At 38.8% G+C, this 15,246-nt stretch overlaps 1 pseudogene; it reads left to right on the plus strand.

Moving 5' to 3' along the window:
- LOC114050900 overlaps window positions 1–15,246 on the plus strand; it is a 36,731-nt pseudogene that overhangs the window by 12,656 nt on the left and 8,829 nt on the right.

The following is a 15,246-nucleotide window of genomic DNA, read 5'->3' on the forward strand; positions in this document are numbered from 1 at the left end:
CCCAATTGCCAAAATAAATAAATTAATTAATTAAAAGGTATATGGAGCAATGAAATAAAATTAGGAGGCAGCTAGGTGGCGCAGTGAATAGAGCACAGGTCCTGAATTCAGGACAACCTGAGTTCAAATCCAGCCTCAGACACATAACACTTAACTAGCTGTGTGACCCTGGGCAAGTCACTTAACCCCATTGCCTAGCCGGAAAAAAAACAAAAACAAAGTAGTTGCTTCACATTCTAACAGGCTGAAGTTCAAACCAGTACATCTTTGACCATCTGGACTTTAGTCTTTTCCACTGGGGAATACTTTTTTGTTTGTTCTTTCTTGTTTAGACCTTTGTAATAAGTCTTCTGCCAGGTCTATTGAGACATTTTTTGTTTTAGTTACAATCTGAATGTTAAGCCTGTAGTTATGATGTCTGAGGAAAGGTATTTTATAGGACAATGGAACAATTGAATTATTATTATTATAATCATCACCAAAAAAGACTCGTAAATTTCAGAAAATTTGTTATATAATCTTACAAATAAAATGGTCCTTTTGCTACTCCCTCCCCTAAAAAAAAAAAAGATGGATTCAATTTTTTTAAATAGACATTTTATCATTGCTGCCCCATCTCTGGCAAAACTAACTTTTTTAAAAAAAATTCATATACATTTTAAAAATTAAAAGTATCTGCATATCTGCTACCTGCACAGCCTTTCCAAAACTTCTAAAGTAAATAGTGTCTGCACAGTGAGATGGCAAGGTGGATAGAGTGCCAGAATTCACCTTGCTAGGTTTAAATCCAGCCTCAGACATTTATTAGCTATGCGACCCTGGGCAAGTAACTTAACCCTGTTTGCCTCAGCTTCCTCATCTGTAAAATGAGCTGGAGAAGGAAATGGTAAACAACTCCAGTATCTCTGCCAAGGAAACTCATGAAGAGTTAGACCCAAATGAAAAACAACTGAACAACAAATAATAACAATAGTTATTAACAAAGTATTAATAACAAATAACAAATAGTGTCCATGAACATATTTCTTGCTTGCAGTTTGATATATCTTCTGGATTTAAAATTTCAGCAAGAAGAGAGAGCTCAAGGGAATTTGGACAAACCTGCCCTTTTTTCTTGGAGAAACCTAAGAAAAATAGCTGGGAGATGGGGCCACAAGTGAGTTGGGTCAGCAACATCTTTTGTTTGGGATATATCACAGTTTACAAGAGAGGGTATTAGACAACTTTGTTAAATTTAATTGCACTTTACTATTTTGTAGGAGTGCTCATAGGATCATAGATTACAAGACAGAAAGAATCAGTTAAGAGATCAGTTAGTTCAAGCTCTTCAATTGATGGAAAAATAAAGGGCCCCAAAACTCAGTAACCTGCCCAAGGACACGTAGGTTTAATCGCCAAGAGGCAAACACAGGGCTTCTGGTTCCAAATCAAGTGCTATTTCCACCAAACCTTGAGGTTAAAATAAATTTATGTTTTTTCTAATAGTATGATGGTATAGCTAGGTGGTGCAGTGGATAGGCTGCCAGGCCTGTAGTCAGGAAAACTCATCATCCTGAGTTCAAATCCAGGCTCAGACACTTCCTAGCCGTGTGACCCTGGCCAAGTCAATTAACCCCATCTGCCTTAGTTCCTCATCTATCTATAAAATGAGCTGGAAAAGGAAATGGCAAAAAACAAACAAACAAACTCCATTATATTTGTCAAGAAAACCCCAAATCAGGTCATGGAGAGTTGGACATGTCTGAACAACAACATGGGAAAGATGAAAGTTGGTGAATGGGAGTAGTTAATCCCTTTTAGATGGACTCCGCCCTCCTAGGGCAGCAGCACTTATTCTCAGCTCAGCTCCCTCCCTTCAGGCATAACTTTTCCCTTTGTCAGCCATTTCAGCTCTGCCTTTGAGTGATGGGCTGGCTTCAAAACTTGCCAAAGGAATTCAACTATGGGAAAAGAAGATAATGCCAGAGAAGCCACCTTGTGTACCCCCATGCTGTTTATTCTTTGTCCAGGATGGTCCAGGTTAACTTGTCCTTCTCAGTTTTGGGGAGCCTATAACAATAAAAATTCATTTGTTCATCCAATGCCCCAACTGGGAAGGTCCCTAATGATTAATAAAGAAATAAATATATATACATATATATATATATTATATATATATATCTGTATACATATATATATATATATCTTTCTGGATGTGCTTGTGTATGTTTTCTCTGGGTGTGTTTGCATCTGCGTCTGTGTTTCTCTGGCTGATATATATTTACCACAGTGAAAAATAATCCTAATTCTTTCTCCTATATGCTTTACCATCCATCACCCCTTTCTCAGTTGCAGTTATTACCACTACCCCTCATCCCCTACCCCCACTCCCTTGCCCAGGTACACACATGGGATCTTAGGGAAACTGATCCCTTTTAAAACAAATAGTGAGGGGGCAGAGTCAAGATGGTGGAATAAAGGGAGGGACTTTCCTGCACTATACCAAATTTCCCTCCAAATAACTTTAAAATAATGCCCCCAAATGAATTCTGTAGTGGCAGAACCAACAAAAGGACAGGGTGAAATGATTTTGCAACCCAAGGCAACATAGAGGTGTGGCAGGAAAGGTCTGTCTCACTGGGGTAAGAGCAGAGCACAGTCCAGCCCTGGTCAAGTCAGCCCAGGCAAGCCAGCTGCAGACCTTGGCAGAGCTCCTGGAGCTCTCAAGTCACAGATTGTAAGAGTGTTGGACAGAAGGAGATTACCAGGGACCCTTTGCTGGCACTGGGTGCAGGACTATCTGTTGTACTGCCCATACTCGATTCCAGGTACCAGTCCCAGGGTGAGGAGGAATACTAGTACACTAGGCCCAGTGTCATTGGATCAAAGAGTATGTGGTAGAGAGTAAGGTGTAAGAAGACTGGAAAGGAAGGAGGAGGCTAGGGTATGTAGGGAGGGCCCTGAATGCCAAACAGAACATTTTATATTTGATCCTGGAGGTAATAGGGAACAAGTGGGGTTTATTGCATAGGAGAGTGACATGATCAGACCTGCACTTTAGGAAAGTCACTTTGGTGGCTGAGTGGAGGATGGAGTGGAGTGGGGAAAGACTTGAGATAGGCAAACCCACCAACAGGTATTTGCAATAGTTCAAGTGATGAGGGCCTGCACCAGGGTGGTGGTAGTGTCAGAGGAGAGAAGGAGGCTTACCAGAGAGATGTTACAAAGGTGGTATTGACAGGCCTTGATAACAGATTAGATACGGGAGATGTGGGGTGCATGCAGCAAGAGATAGTGAGGACTCAAGGATGATGCCTAGGTTTTGAGATTAAATTGATTCTTTATAATTTTTTATTGATCCATTTACAATTAATTGGTTTTGTCCTATAACTGCCTAAATCAAAGTTTGTCTGTGAACTTAGTGCAAAAATTCAGCTGATCTGTAATGCGTCAAGTTTAGAAATCCAGTTCTCTTGCTTATTGCTGTTCTATTCTTGCCTCAAGGAATTCAGCTAGCCCCGGGGATTCAGGTAGACACCAGGGAGTCTGGTCTATACTGGCCGCACGCCAACCTTCTGCCAGCCATATGCCGGTACCCACTCCTTCTATAAGGAGCACACTACCAGAGTCTTACTCACACTCGAGTCTTCGGTCCTCTGCCGGATAACCACACAGAGACGAGCCATCGGGAGGCACCAACACCAGAGCTTTATTCAGAGGCCAACACAGCAAGCCATCATAGCAAGCCCAAGCAGCAAGGCCAGAGCAACAGGGCAGGAGCCAGGAGAGAGCGCGTGTGTGATCTGACCACGCTTGTTCCTAAAAACCTACCTAGCCCCTCCTCCCCAGCCTGCTTACTAGCCAATGATTGTAGGGTCAGATACCGGAAGGGGCTGTCTGAGTTTAGCACACCAAGGGGTAGAGAGTGACGTAGAAGGCTAGGACCGGATACGGGGAGGAGGCATCTGGGATTGGCACATAGACAAGAGTACGTGACCTAGGAAGTCAGACTCAGACACCGGGAGGAGGGGTCTGGGTCAGTGCTGCACAAAGGGACCCAGGAAGTCAGGAAGGTCACAAGAGGCGTCTGGGGATGACGTTGCATATAGGGAGGGGACTAAGCAAAGGGAACTCAGTCCTCTGCCATCCCACTCCCACGTGGCACCGCCCCTTGCCTCAGGAGCTCAAGCTCCGGCTACTTCCTTGCACCCAGCTTATCTCACATAGCACTGCCCACTGCCTCAGGGCTTCTCCGTATCCAGCCCATCCCAGTTCACCACGACTCTGCCTACCACAGCCCCTGCCTCGACTTCCAAAATACCCAGATCTTACCCTACCCTTGCCACAGCGCCCAACCTGGTAGCTGCCAACATCAGACAGTCCCTCACACTGGTCTAGTATCTTTACATCATCAGAATATCCTTCAAGGATGTCTGGTTTGCTATCCAAAGAAGTCTGGCCCATCTTTCAGGTGGACTCAAATAATAAATTTTTCTTACTTACAGGAGGGAAGGAGTGGAAGTATTGCTAGTCCCTCATTTCCAATTTACAACCAATCATATCATTCCCTAGACTCAGGTAAGTAACCAATCATGTTGTCCTTAGTCCCATGATGTCACCTACCCTGCTCTGTTCTTTGTTCTAACCTTATAGAGATGGGTTAAGTCCTCATCTAGGGCTCTTTGGCATAAATCAATGCAAGCCATTGACCCTTTATTAACAGATTAATAAACTGTTATCTTGCTTGGAGAGAATGTACCTAGTCTAATTTTGTTAAATTTCACTGGTGATAGTTTTGAGGATGGTGCTGCCCTCACAGCAATAGGGAAAATTGAAAGGATAGAGGGTTTAAAAAAAAAAAGGATGGAGGGTTTAGGGGGAAAGATAAGGAGTTCAGTTTTTAATATGTTGAGTTTAAAATATAATTCAAAGTTGTCTTCCATAGTGGTTGAATCAATTTACAATACCAACAATAGCCTATTAGTATTCCTGTCTTCCTACCAGCCCTCCAACATTGAATATTTCTGTCTAAGTCTTACATTTTTGCAAACTTGCTGTGTATGAGTTAAAACCTCAGAGTTATTTTAATTTGCATTTTTCTTATTACTTGTAATTTGGAGTAATCTTTTATATATTAATTAATAGTTGAAAACTTTTGAGAATATTTGTTTATATCCTTTGGCCATTTTTAAATTTGGGAATGGCTCTTATTCTTATATATTTGCACTAATCTCCTCTACATTGTGGCTTTCAGATCTTTACCAAAGATATTTAATACAAAGGTGTTCTTTCCTCTAGCCAACACTTTACTTTCTTATCCTAACTGATCTTGTGTATGCAAAAGTTTTTCAACTTTATTTCATTGAAATTGGCTAGTTTATCTTTTCTGATCTTTTCTGTCTCTTGTTTTCTTAAGAATTCTCCCCCAAACCACAGTTGTGAAAAATACTGCCTTTCATTTTCCTCCAATTTTTTTTTAAATGTGACCATGAATCTATTTGGAACTTTTTTTGAGATATATGGTATAACATGTTTATCTAAGCCAATTTTTTTTTTTTTTTTTTTTTTTTTTTGCTAAAGTGCTTTGCAGTTTTCCCAGCAGTGCTAATTGAATCGGCAATCCTTGGACAAGTGTTCTTAGGTTTATCAAACACTGAATTATTGAGTTTGTCTATTCTTAATTATTTGTTCTATTCCATTGACCTATTTTTTAAATGAATACCAAATAGTTTAGTTGATTACTGCTTTATAAAGTATTTTGAGGTCAGGAAATGATATTCCCCCTGCATCACTACTGCCCCCTCCTATACTTACCTAGAGAGTCTTGACCTTTTGTTCCTCCAGATGAATTCTATCATTATTTTGTTTTGGTTAGGCAATGGGGTTAAGTGACTTACCCAGGGTCACACAGCTAGTGCATGTTATGTGTCTGAGGCTGGATTTAAATTCAGGTCCTCCTGACTCCAGGGCCAGTGCTATATCCACTGCGCCACCTAGCTGCCCCAAATTCTATCATTATTTACAGGCTTTATAGGGGGCCACCTCCTCTGGTCCTGATCTTTATCTTGCCACTGGACCCAGATGGCTCTGGAGGAGAAAGTGAGGCTGGTGACCTTGCACAGCCCTCCCTCACTTAAATCCAATTCACTTGCAAGTCGTGGCACCGTCTTCCTGATGTCACAGTCCTCTTCAAGAACGAAGGACAAACAACAACAACTCTATAAAGAAATACCTTGGTAGTTTGATTGATGCAGCACTAAAATCTATAAATTAACTTAAGTAGTATCATTACTATTATTGTAATGAGTATACATTGGCCTTGCTCTCACAGAGCAAGGCTGACTACATCACCTCCTCATGGCTCTGGGGTACCTAGAGAGACTGAGGATGTCTTTTCTCTAATGCCATAGACTTGAGCCCTATTTTCCTCCACTGTTAGGTGCTACTGGACGTTGTGAACAAAGGAATCAAAAAGATCCTCTAAGATGGAGCCTCTGAACAGATTTTCCCCCCATTTGGAGTTCCTTAATGTTTAGACCTGATTTATATGTATGGTTTAAAACAGGCAGGGAAAGAGGGAGGTTAGTAGAAAAGGCAGAGGGTGAAACACCCCATCCTACCCCCACCTGGAGAGGGTTTGCAGGTCCTAAGCCAAGTGGGTTTCATTTCTTTTAAGAATAAGGATGATTTTTAATAAACTCCAGGTTCTAAATCCCTTTAGAGAGAGCTATGCATGCTGTAGGAAGCTCTGTAGGGGCCAGATTTCATTTTGAGATCAGAAACTAATTTTCTTTTATCTTTTTCTTTTCTTTATTGCCTTCAGGTTAGAAAAGGCCATTCAAGCACCAAGACAGGCATGTGTTGCATACTAAGCAGGTTGTCAGCTTTGGTAAACTTTGTGAAATGTCCCTTGTTAAATCTGCATAACTTCATTTTTTGTGATTTTCATCTATATACATAGAACTGTGTAAGATGTTGCTACATTGACTGTTGTGAGAGTCTTTCCTGCATGGTGCCAGGGAAGCAAGCAAAAAGACAATGCTTAGGTCTCCCCAGGACCCCAGAGGACTTTTCTAGTTTAGGGATATGGACATGGACAATATGTTCCAATTTGCCAAAGAAGACAAATTTTTTGAACATAGTGAGAGTGTTACGGGGACTGGAGCATTCACAGTTTATCAATGCATTTGACTGATACAAATTTCCCATTTGGAGAGGAAAGGGAAACTGCTTCCCGAAAAGTTTTGATGACCTGTAATAAAAGTGTCTTGAAGAGACTGAACCACATAGTTAAGAGAAGTCTTATTTGATTGGCTGTGTATCTGGAAGTGGAGCATGTTCAAAAAACCACCTGAGTCAGCCTTGGACTTCTCTTCCCTTATTCTCTTCAGCTGTCCTCTGTTATTGTGACTCCTTTACTAATGGTGTTAGGCAGCTATTGGAGCAGTAGATAGAGCACTGGGCCTGAAGTCAGGAAGTCCTGAGTTCAAATCCTACATCAGACACCAATTAGCTGTGTGTCACTGGGCAAGTCACTTAACCCTGATTGCCTCAAAAAAAAAAAAAGATCAAATGAGATAATATTTGTTTTTAAAAAAATGCTTAGCATAGTATCTGGTACTATATAAATGCTTATTCTTTTCCCTAATGGTATCAGATGAGAGATAATAGCACTGAGATTATGTGGTCTCCAGAAATAGGCTTCAGCCCTTGGCCTCCACTTTTATAACTACATATTGATTAATTAGTATGAATAATGAATCTCTTGAAGTGGTAGCATTATGTCCTTGTTCTGGAATGAATTAGCATATTTTGTATTATTGTAACTTCAAATAGTGTGAATTAGAATATTTGTGATCACTTCACAGGACTTAATGTTCACCCATATTGGGATCTAACTGGATATTTTTTCTATTATAGGTGAAAGGATTGGAGCTTCCAATCTTTTGAGTTTCAAAAGATCAGAAGACCAAGCAGCCAAGCTCTGGGGTACCCTAGTCCCATGGTATCTTAGCATCCCAACAGCCAACTCAGCACCAGTACCCCAAAAAGCAAGGAGTGACCTTCAGGACTCAGCCCAGTATTAACTAAGACAGGGACTCATCTGGCAGCAATGTTGCATTTGGTCATGAACTTGGTAGTTATGCTATGTTATGTTATATACGGAGTTATGCTATGGAGGAATTACACTAACAGTGTGCCCACTATCCGCACAAACAAAAGTAGCATAGGGGACAATGTGCCCCCAAGGTGTTAGGAGAGAGAAAATGTTTGTAGTTTTGTTCTTGCTATGCCTTTGGAGTAAATTACCCTTCGTAAAAACTAATTGATTTTAAGTGGCTAAATGGAACTGGGGTGCTACTCGTTGGCACCTAACAGTGGAAGGAACAAAACCAATGGGAGCTTGAGCTTATAGCATAATAGCATTAGAGAAGGCACAACCCCCAAATCTCTCAGGTACCCTAAACTAAATTCTGAAGAGGTGATGTAGTCAACCTTATTCTGGGAAAGTAAGCCAGAGCATACTTGCTACATTATGATATTGGTATGGCTAACTAAAAGTAATGATGTCACCCCAATTATGTCTTCCCTTATGTGGAAGCATATAGGGCTAAAGCCTCAGTTGTGTTAAGAAATAATATTATGACCACGTTTCAAAGACCTAGTCAACCTTCCTTAAGTAGAAGAATTAATCAACTTCTGGGAGGAACTTCATTGATTCCCTGAAACTGAGATTCTTCGAAAGAGTTTGATTTATTTATGTTGATGAAACTAAGAGTGGAAACATCTTTTGATCAATTCAAATGGGAGACATCGTTTTGCACCTATTTGACCAAAATGAAAAGGGAATTCTTTGAGGGAATGGTTAAAGAGGAAGTAATTAGTTTCAGGAAGATATTTCTCCCAGGGTACCCAGCATTCACATTATTATCATTCTGTTTGGTGAATCAACCGATCATAAACTTCAACTATGCATCTTGTTTTACTTTGCTATATAATTTTATTTTGTTTCACTTATTATAAAATATAAGTTGGAAGTTTCTTGGATCAGTTAAAACTTGTTCTAAGAGAAATGCTTATATATTAATTGTATCTGACAGACTTTGGATGAATTGCAGAGCATAGAGTTTTTCTTCTACAGTTACTTCTATAAAGAGTATTTTGTCATTATATTTAAATAAGGCTTGAGCACATTTTGGTAGATTAACGTGGGCTACATCTGACAAAAGCTAGTCCTCTTTTAGTTTATGTTTGTTATTAGAACAAAATGAGGTACTCCCCATCTGCAGCTAAGCTTGGTTTCAGCTCCATAGAACAAGATACTTCCTCCCCATCCCATAACTTTCTAGCTTCCTTTTCTGTGTTGTCTACCCCCGTTTGATTGTAAGCACCTTGAGGTCAGGTACTGCTTTTCTTTTTAACTTGAATCCCCAGCACCTAAGCATACATCTGGCATATAATAGGCACTTATCAAATATACATTGAATTGAACATTTAACAAAGGGTGGTTTACTTAGCCATGGCAGGAGAAGGATATTCCACAAAGATAAGTATTGAAGACACCATGAGTTGATTCAGCTGAGTAAAGTTCCCTCACCTGAATTGTCCATCACAGTCCACCAGTTACGCATCAGAGAGCATCTGGAGCTGGTTTTTTTTATACTTAGGCGACCAAGAAATAATGTCAACAGCACAATCTGAGCCTTTAATCCTTTGTGCCAATAAAGTCTTGAGGATAGTTTCAATATATTTTAAGGAAAAGCTCACTTGAAATGCCTCAGTCTCTCAAATTATCCCTAGAATTCTGAAGGGGAGATGTAGTAGCTTGGCTCTCGGGTGCTGAGCCTGAGCACACTTAAGACCTCTCCAGGAGTTAATGATTACCAAAAAAAATAATAATTTGAATAAAAGAGGGTTATTGAAACATTAAAATGCATAGAAAAGATCAGAAGGAAGTTCAGAAGGAAACAGTGACAAGCAGGACAGCTTTGAAAGTAACATGTTTAATTTATTATGTACTTTTTAAAAAACAAGTTGTATGTAATAGAGATTCACAGCTTCACACATAATCCTCTTTTTAATACATTTTGACTATTTTTTTTTGCTTTTACATCTTTTAGATTTCCCCATTTCTCTCTCTCCCTTCTCCCAGAGAGCAATCCTGTATAGCAAAGAATTTTAATTTTTAAAAAAAAGGAATAAAAAAAAATTCAGCAAAATCAATCAATACATCAAAAACATCTGATATTATATGCAATGTTCCACACTCCCATACTCCAGCCTTTGGGAAGGAGTAAAGTTGTATTCTCATATCTATTCTTTGGTGTGGGAAAGGATTAAAAGTTAGGCTTCCACAGCAGAACAAGGGAATTCTGAGGACTTCCAAGATCTTGTGGATAGACCCTCAACCAATCAGAAAGTGCCCCAAACATTCTGCAAACAACTAATTCCTTAAGAAAGAGCCCTGGAGGCTAAACTGGTTGCAAGTTGCAATTGTCGGGGTCAAGGACGAGCAAAGGCTTTTCTCCACCGCACTTGCTTAATAAGCTTATCAAATATTAACTGACACACCCCGAGGGTGGAGATAGCCACCATTTTTGACATGGGACGCATGAACTAACATGACAAAGAGGAACATGGAGAAACATGGCTGTTCAGGAAGAGTGTAACTCAGATGAGCTGGTTCAATCCCAGGCTCAGATGGGAGGAGTATGGATTTTACTAAGCATTTAAAAGTTGATTCTAGAGGGCAGCTAGGTGGTGGAGTGGATAGAGAACCGGCCTAAAGTCAGGAGGACCTGAGTTCAAATCCAACCTCAGACCGAACACCTGATATTTACTAGCTATGTGACCCTGGGCAAGTCACTTAACCCCAATTGCCTTAAAAAAAAAAATCTTACAAAGATGAATGTTGAAAACTATCTACATGTAATAGGAAAAAAATAAAATACTATTAAAGAAAAAGGGAAAAAAAAAGTTGATTCTACCTCTGTACCAGTACCCACATGCTACTAGGGTGTGGTGTGCCCACTAGTCAAGAGAAGCATAATAAAGGCTTTCTTTCCTTCACTCGCTCCTGTTGTAGATTTTTGTTTCAGATTTTTCTAACATTTGGGGTCAGACTTATTCTTTATAATTTTGCAACATTCAATTTTTATTGTTTTATCATATTACTTTTCTGTTGTTCTTTGTATAAATAAATGTTTTTTGGAAGTAGTATTCTTTAAGTTAAATGGATCAAGCACCAGGCTGGAGTCAGAAAGACTCATCTTCCTGAATTCAAATCTGGCCTCAGAAACTTACTAGCTGTGTGACCCCAGGCAAGTTACTGTTTGCCTCAGTTTCCACATCTATAAAATAAGCTAGAGAAGGAATGGCAAACCACTCCAGTGTCTTTGCCAAGAAAACTCCAAATGGGGTCACAAAGAATCAGACACAACTGAAATGACTGAACAACAACAACAACAAAAATGAAACTTTTTCAAGTAATCGTTTCTTTGGTCCTTCTTTGGGTTTTGTTAATTTGTTGATTTTTCTAGTTTTTTTTAGTCACATATTCTTGGGAACAAAGATTTAGAACTGGAAAGGAATTTTAAAAGCCATCAAATTCAGCTTCTCACTACAATTCATAACCATTTTATCGATGAGAAAATTGAGACATAGAGAGTTTAAGTCACTTGCCTTGGGTCACACAACTAGTGTCTGAGGCAGGACTTGAATAAGGGACTTGACTCCAAGTTCAGTGCCCTATTATGCATGCTGCCTCTCTTTCTGTATTTTGTTCATGTATATTTTCAAAGATATAATTGTTCCTCTGAGGACTGCTTTAGCTGCATCCAACAAAATTTGTTATGTTATCGAAACATTATCCTTTGGTTTGACATAGTTGTTCATTGTTTCCATGATTTGTTCCCTGTCTCAGTTGTTATTCAGAATATCATCTTTAAATCTCCACTTAGATCTGTGTTTTTTTTGCTTGTGTTTCCTATATTAATTTCTATTACACTGAATTCTAGTCAGTAAAGGATATGTTTAATATTTCTCCCTCATTTAATATTTATTTATAATTCCTTTACAAAAACAGACCATGTACTAGGGCACAGAGAAATGATAAATAAATATTAAATATCCTTTACGGACCACAATTCAATGAAATACAAAATAATATAGGAAACACAAGCAAAAGATATAGCTCTCAATAGAAATTATTATATTAAATGTTGTATATACTTTTAACCCTCTCCTTGGACAAATAGTGAAGTTCAAAATCTTCCTACCTATGACCTTATACAACTGCTTGGATTAAGTGACATTATTTTGTGTCATCCTTTTTCAAGAAGTATCCATTTATTCTTTATATCTATTCCCTTCTAATTTAATCTGAATTCTTTTCATCCATTCATGGGCTATGTTCCCAATGTTCCTTCTTTATTTTATGTCCCTTGTGAGAGAAAGTACTCACAAGAGAATGTGAAATTGATTATTGATTTATTAATAGTTAAAAGTTCTATTAATCACAGCAATACCAGCTGTAACCAATTTCTAAAGACTTAGATTTAGAACTATTTTGTATAGGCCTTGGTACTATGATACTTGATAGGAGACACTGCATGCCACTCTAAGTGAAACTGCTGCTTGAAGGAGATAAAGAAGATGAATGAAAGATGATTCAACTTAGTCATGGGATGTTTTTCCTAGCACTGGGTATCTGTAGTACAGAGGAGTGTGGGGTTGGGGACTTTCCAAGGATGTTGACTAATTCTGTGTCCCTGTTACCATGGGATCTGGAAGATCTCTTTTGCAAATCAGCATAATTATGGACCAATCACAGTCCTAGTTTAGTTGGCACTAGTTGACATTATGTAATGGACTTATGTAACCAGACTGTATAAAAGGATTCTCTGTTTCTAAGGTGTGTCTATGGTCACTGAAGGGCCATTGACCTCTATTATTGATAATTGCTAGCTTTACCAATAAATAGATTGTGTTCAGTTTTTTGTGCCTCAGTTTCCTTTAATTGCAGATTTATCACAACAAGCATTAAATCTGAGCTTCCCCTTTGTCATATTTTTTGTGTTATGGCATTTGTAGATCTCATTCAGTGCTTGATTTTTGTTCATTTATTTATGTTTACTTTTTTTGTAACCTCATCTTCTCTAGTACCTCTTTCTTAAAAATATGAATTCATGAAAGAAGCAGTATATGTGGTAGTTGTCATTCTGAATCCTAAGTCAGTTCTGGTCTTATTCTTTGCGTTTAACATTATTATTCACTTGCACTAAGGCTAGTGTATCCTTTCTTTGGATCTATATTCCTCTCCTTCACCCTGGGTGCTAGGCAACCCTGGGGTAGGATTCATCTTAAGAAGCATAACTGGGGCAGTTAGGCGGCACAGTGGATAGAGTGCTAGGCCTGAAGTCAGGAAGACTCATCTTCCCAAGTTCAAAGCTGGCCTCAGACACTTACTATCTGTATGACCCAGGGCACTTAACCCTGTCTTCTGCCTCAGTTTCTTCATCTGTAATATAAACTAGAGAAGAAGGAAATGGCAAACCATTCCAGTATCTTTGCCAAGAAAATCCTGAACGTAGTCACAGAGAGTCAGACATGACTGAAACAACTCAATAACACAGCTAGAACAAAAGTAAATGCTGTTATTATAACAGATAATAAGAGGCGATGTAGTAGATAGAAGTTTGACTTTGGAGCCAGGAAGACCTCCATTCAAGTCCTGTCTTTGACACATAGTGGCTGTATATATAATCATGGGTAAATTACTTAACCTCTCAATGCACCCAGGCCACTCTTGAAAATGATGAGTTGTAAATCTGCTTTGATAGAGGGAGTTTACATACTGGGAAGTCCTAACACCTAGTGAAATCAAAAGACAGGATTCTACAATGATGATGTCATAGCCTCCTCCCTAGTTCAGGTCCTCATCTGAAGGAAGCTAGGAATCACAGATGAAGAGGAAGAGAGTCCCAGGCATGGGAGATGACCAGTAAAAATTCTCAGACCTTGGAAAATGTACTGTTTAGGTCAAGGAGCAGCAAACAGGTTACTGGATCACAGAATTAGATCATGGTTTACAAGTAGATACTACCTAGCATTCGACTAGGACAAGAGAAAATAAGAAGTTTAAGACCTGATCTCTGGTCTGACTAAACTTATGATCTGGTCAGGGAGACACAAAACCTGGTGGAAGAAGGATTTATGGTGGTAGGGTTTGAGCTAGTAAGTAAATTTGGAGAACTAAAGAGAGAAGAGAAAACACTGAGGGTGGAGGGAATTAAATGAGTAACATCTATGAAGAGAAAACTTTTGTAAAAAAAAAAAACCTTACTATGTAACATTGTATATTGTAGCAATCTATTTCAAGGGTTACAGGTTAAACATCAGTATCGCTCGTAGAGGACAAAGAAATTCTACAAAGCACTTGATAACACCTTTCGAATTGTATCAATATATAATTTGAAACTCAGTGACTTCATTGCAAAAGTTTAAAAAAGGAGAGTGATGAAAAATATTGACCAGGAGCAAGGAATGAGATGTCTCTATATCACTAATGTTTTCTTTGAGAAAAAAATAGGAAGGTGTTGCATATGAGACTGAATAACATAGCAAAAATTAAATCAATCATATTTTGACAAGAAACAATTTGTTACTAGAATCATTCCTGAATCAGCTGATCATGGAAAATTAGACCAGCAACTCGTTAGAGCAAAGACCAAAATTAATATAAATCTGGGGGGGTGGGGGCGGGAAGCCATTTCCTAATTGATAAGTGACAGGTCTTATAGGTCTTAAATGAACTGCAAACAACCATATGAAAGAATACTCTGAATCAGTAACAATGAGAGAAATATACATTAAACAACCTGAGTTTTTACCACACACCCAGAAAATTGGCAAAGAGAACAAAAGACTGGAATAGTCCATGTTGGAGGAGTTGTAGAGATAGACACAATAATGAATTGTTGTTGTTGGAGCTATAAGATGGTTCAACCATTCTGGAAAACAATTTGGAATTATGCAAATAAAGTGACTAAAATGGCCATATCCCTTGACCCAGAGATTCTACTGCTATGTATATGCCCAAAAGAGGTCATTGACAAAAAGAGGGACTCTATATACACTAAAATATTTATAGCAACACCTTTTGTGGTAACAAAGAACCGGCAACAAAATAGATGCCCACCAAATGGTGAATGGCTAAACAAATTGTGGTAGGTGAATATAATGGAAATGATAAATATAGACAAGTGT

This window comes from Vombatus ursinus, unplaced genomic scaffold (genome assembly GCF_900497805.2).
Source record: "Vombatus ursinus unplaced genomic scaffold, bare-nosed wombat genome assembly UNPS02014801.1, whole genome shotgun sequence".
Taxonomy (NCBI): Eukaryota; Metazoa; Chordata; class Mammalia; order Diprotodontia; family Vombatidae; genus Vombatus; species Vombatus ursinus.